This window comes from Centroberyx affinis, unplaced genomic scaffold, assembly GCF_046629955.1.
Source record: "Centroberyx affinis isolate AG114_WGS23_722 - 3 ecotype Tasmania unplaced genomic scaffold, CSIRO-AGI_Caff_v1 ptg004638l_1, whole genome shotgun sequence".
NCBI classification, from domain to species: Eukaryota; Metazoa; Chordata; class Actinopteri; order Beryciformes; family Berycidae; genus Centroberyx; species Centroberyx affinis.
Genome location: NW_027282239.1, coordinates 80,625 through 86,443, shown reverse-complemented (window position 1 = coordinate 86,443; position 5,819 = coordinate 80,625).

Genomic DNA, 5,819 nt, shown 5'->3' with positions numbered 1-5,819 from the left:
CCACTGTTTTAGTTATGTTTTACCCATTTCACAATTTTTACGAGACTTACAACTTTCACTGTTCGGAACATGCAGCCCTCTTGGCAGGTTCTGCACACAATTTGACCCTCACACCTCTACAGCCCCAACATTCCCATATAATCTGTTTTTTATAATTAATTGTATATGCTGCAATAAAAATGTTCAAAATTTTCTAATCTAAAATATGAATTCTAGTGATTCTCAAGACCTGCAAAAAACCTTGGATGAAATTTATCATTCAGATCTTGAAAAACGCTCAATAAATCCTAGTCCTCTTGATTGTTATCAAAATAAAATATGATGTATTTTCTTGTTGGCACTGTACTGGATCATTGACTCACATTGTTATTTATAGCACAACCAGGCCCTGTGGAAATGTTTTACAATTTTAGAGCATGCCTGGTTGTACATGTGGTATGTTCAAGTCACCTCCACCTCCTCCTGTGACGCAAAAATGATCTTTTAATGGAGGCTTATTCAAATAAAGAAGACACCAGAACCAGATTGGGAGCCCCGTAAGGCGAAAGACAGCCCTGCACAGAAATGTTGATGAGGGTGAAAATGTCTGTGGGTCCCACCCATTTTACGCATGTGACGTTGTCATGGGAGATAGTCTGTTTGTGTGCATGTGCGTGTGTGTGTGGTTGGGTTGGCATCAAGGAGCAAGTTTCTGTAGTCAAGATCATATGTCCCTGCTGTATTCTTCACATACTGTATTCTTCTTACCACTCCTTTGTTTGGCATTTGAGCAGGATTCCCACTGCTGCATTTTACAAAGTGAGAAATCACCTTCATGAGCTCCAGTGTGGCAGGGTTACAGTATAGATTTTCCAGTATCGATTTTGATAAAATGCAATAACATTTACTTAGCAAACATTTTCTACAAGTTTGTCACACAGGTGCTCTATAGACCAAACAAAACGACACCAACAGTTCAGCCAAAAGCAAAGACACTGTAATTGAAAGATATGAGTTAAATGTGTGTGTGTGTATGTGTGTGTGTGTGTGTATACTATACGTGCAGGGCATACACCAGAGCATCTAGGAATGCTTGGGCAGTGCCTTTGTTAATTTGCCATCTAATGGTAGTTTTTTGAGAAGAACTGATAAAATGGATCATGACTAGATAAAACATGATGAGAACGATTGCGTGTAAAAATGGTAGAGACACTGGTAGTTAGTAGTTTTTGATACATTTTGTGCATTTACAGCTCTATGTGATAACTTGGCACGTCAGTGGCGACTGTTCAGAATTTGCACTTTTAATGACGTCAGACAACAAACTAGCGTGTGCTTATTGATCAGTAAACACTCATGACACTGTAGAACGCTTGGTATAAACCTGTAACACTTTACAATAAGGGTCAATAAGTTAAGGGTTAGTTAATGCTTAATAATGATAATAACAGTTAACTAATGTGTAATTTACTAATGTGTTCATGTTAACTAAGGTATTAATTTATACATTATTTAATAGTTTATAAAGATGACTATTAAATAATGTATACATTAATACCTTAGTTAACATGAACACCATTAGTAAATGATTACCAGACACATTAGTTAACTGTTAATTAATGCTTATTAAGCATTAACTAACCCTTAACTTAGTGACTCTTATTGTAAATGTTACCACTTTGGTACACAGAAACACTCACAAAACTGTAAAATGCTGTCTGCCGTTGGAGAATAATAACAAAAGCTAATGGGCTAATATATAAGTATGATGCTAACGCGGCTGAGGTAGTTAGCGTTAGCGTTAGCGCCCACTGAGATGGCATGTCAAACACGTAAAATGCATATGTAAAACACATTCCTGTGCCACACCTCTGTTTCCCTCCAGTGTTCTGTTTTGCTGGAGCTTGGAGAGGCCAACTCCAATACTAATAGCAATTAAAAGTGAATGTTTTACCACAGAAACGTTATCACATAGAGCTGTAAGAAGGCTGCTTTACAAGTAGCACTTAGAGCATATAGTACTGTACAGTTCATCCCAAATTATGTATCTTCTGGCCATTTTCAGACAGAAGAGTAGCCTATAGTCTGCATCACAAAATGTGCAAGCACATCAAGTAAGATCAGGCCCAAGGCATTAGGCTGGACAAGCTGCACAATGCTTACCTTTGCTCTCTTTCTCATTTAATAAATGTCCATCAGCCCACTCTGCTCTCACACACTGCTTTCTCTTTCAACTTCAGCACCTGCATTCACTTCTTTCTCTATAAAAAAAAAAAAAATGCCCCCATGAACTGTACATGTGAGCTCTGTTCAAAAAGTCATTCAATCATTCCAACATACCAATCTTTAGCAGCAACTCTCACTCTCACACGCACACCAACACCTCACTGTAGTAAAACTAGATGTATTTATGACTGGCCTTTTGCCATCGGAGGCCCTAAACTTTGGAACGCCTCGCAGGCTAAGCAACTCACTTTCTTCTTTTCTTTGTCTCTCCTCAAAACACATTTTTATGAAGAGGCTTTTTTTTTTAATAATGATATGTATTTGATCTATTTTTATTCATGTTTATTTTCTATTTCTTGTTTTGCAGTTGATCTGTTTTTACTTAATTGTTTCTGTTTTTATCGATTCTACAACTTTGTACTTTGTAACAATGTTTGGAAAGTGCTATATAAATAAAGTGTATTATTGTTATTGCTATTATTACTATTAACAAATTAAATAAACAATCTGCAACTTTTTCATATAAATAAATGTCATTTTGCTACTCTATCACAGATTGATATGGTTTTATAGAAGAATAGAGGTTTGTTTAGAATAAATACAGTATATGGTAGAGGAAATAAAAGAAGCCGCAGGCTACATTGAGTGTCTTTATTTTACAGTACGTTGGGCCAGTGCTACCATTGAATACAAAATACCACGGCAATGACTGCTTATCAGCAAATAAAGAAAAACAATAATCATGTGGATTGTCGCTTTAAGTGCTTTGTGCTCAGTTGTGTACAGTAGCTGGCACATACACAGTGCCATTTTGGCAGTAATTTATTCCCTAAAACATGTCCAAATTGCTCAAATCAACACAAATTAGTATTAATATGAATCATTAATAATTCATATTAATTAGTATTTATTAATAATGAATAAAATATAACATCTTAAGTAGCACGATGTACCTCAAGGAATTATTTTTATCTTGTTTTACAGAATAATCTTACTAACAAATCTTATTTTACTGCCTCAAAGAATAAGAAGTCAAAATTTGTACTATTGTCAAAATGAGTTTCACATGTAACAAGGGTTCTATGAATTCTAGGACTGCCAGAGGCAGTGCTCAACACTGGGTGTCATCCTTGTGTATGTGCAGGTTGTGCATGTGCATGAGCTTGTGTATGTGTGTTTATGATGTAGGGCAGTACCAGCTCCCCTGTGTAAAAGCCCCTACCATCCTGAAATCTTCTCATACAAAGGTCCTCATCAAGATTTCAAATGCTGGCGGTCATTCCAGAATTCATGTTATGTCTTGAAAAAGGGCAGCAGAGCTTTTTCTTACCACGCTCCCTTTCTTTGGAACATTCTCCCTGTTGCAATTAGAGAGTCAAGCTCTACTGATGTCTTTAAATCCAGGTTTTTTTTTTGTACTTCCTCAAAATTAAGACAATAGTTTCCTATAAATTCGCTTTTCTCAATACAGTAGATTTTGTTCATGGCTTCACCCATTTGAAAAGGGAATGCCTTAGGGGGCCAATTTCTGGCCAGGCGGTATTCATCCTTATCTCCATTCCTGTTTTCTCTGGTTCCCTCGTAAATGATGACTCAGCTTTGTTATACTTCATAATGTTTTTCTGCGGTAAGCAGGGATCCTCACAGGAGATCTGTGAGCCGACAGTGTCTGTGTAGGAGTCTAAGCCGTAACTTACACATCTGAAGACTTCTCAGTTTACAGTGCTGAGGCAGTTGCTGAGCTTAACCGCCTCTGGGGACCACCGGGAGATTGTGGGGGATTTCGGTGTGGATAGGATTGGCCACCTTTGACTTCTGTCTGTATGCTGTCACCATCTGAGTGAATCTATGGAATAAGCAGAAGAGATCCACTGTTTTCTCCTCATGTCCAGGGCAGCTGGCAGGTTCTTCATATTTGAGTCCTTTAAGTGATAAGATACAGTATTTATTTACAGTTGAGTGACCCAGTAATGACTTATGCTAATCTTCATCAAAAATGGCATGAAGTAATCCCAAGGCTGTTCTTCAAATATCAAGATTAGTGGTCTTTGCAGATACTGTTTTCAATGGGTTTGGGGAGTTCTGACATAATGGGTGTAGGGCCTACTGTATATTGGGTTATAACATTTAACTATAGCTTCTCTTCTGTCTAATTTGGGACTTCATCCCTCATAGTCTTAAATCTTATCCCTGGGGCTCTGTGCAAGTTTTACTTACAGTAACTGGAAATAATAGAGGGTTATTAAGTTGCCAGTGGATGGACTCAACTCAAGTTATCACCTTAGCATATTTCACAGAAAAACCACAAGCCAGCATCCTTGCTTGGGTAATGCTATTGCTGCTATCAGTAACCTCAAGAATGTTTGTCTATCAATGCACATTTAATACGGCCAATAAAATCCCACATTGGACAAGATAACTAATTTCAAAGAGTGTGTGTGTGTGTGACTTAGATTAGTTTCTTCTAATGCCATTCAATTTCGTAAAAAAAATATATATTTTCAAATAATTAATTTACTTTCAGTCAAATGTTAAATCAATGGCTGATTCAACTTTGTTAATATGGACAGCCTGAATATTTAAAGACAGCCTGAACTGGTAATAAGTGAAGGGTGTATACTGTCCATGCCACTTGAGAAAAGTGGTTCAACTGGAATCTGGATAATTAATCAACCGAAATCAGTCCGCTCCCACAGCTCTCTGTTTCTTACCAATTACATTCCGGTGTAAACAACACTGGATATTTGATGATGCTATTGATGGTGTCCCTGCCCACTGCCAAATGTCAGTGGCAAAAACATTTAACTGTATGTTAGTGCCAGGAAATAAGAACCTAAATTGGTTCCCGGAACCTTTTGGCAAACCATGTAGTCATGTGTTTTTGGGCGGTGAAGTTTCCGAACACGTTTTTGTTGAACTCTAACAAAAAGTTGTGTACGTGCTTTAGCAGAATGCTTCCAACAAAGCTCATCCTCATGAGCAAATATGTCTTTATCTGTCTTTAATGACATGGAACAAACATCCTCTGTATTTATTTTAAGATTGTCGGATGATTCTTTTAACTCACTGTCAATGAAAGATTGTTTATTTCACTATAATTTTGTTTTAATCATCCTTTATTTTGTTTGTCTTCATATCTGACCATGTATGGGAGGTATAGTGGCTGTTTTCATGTAGCTAAAACCACTTTCTTCCATTGAGAATATCTATATATGTAGGTAGGCTTACTTTTTAAGGCCACAGCATTCATTCATTTATTTTCATTTGCAAAGCACTAAATAAATTATTAAAACCACACATATACAGTCTATATATATAGTCTATATATATAGTCTGTATGAATTTTTGTTTTTTCAACAAAGAATGAATTGCAATTGTTTCTAAAACACTAGAAATGTGACATTTTGACAGACAAAAGACAACTTTGTATCACATTTGAAACCAATGTAGTGAAATGTGCTACCCACCTTTTAATTTGTGAAATAGTTTACACAACGTTTTAAGCTTTTGTACTTCACAAATTCAAAAATTCACAACATACATATGTAGGGGAGAGCGGGGGAAGTTGTCACGTTGTCTCAGTGACTCAGTGACTTTATTTCTGAAACTAAATA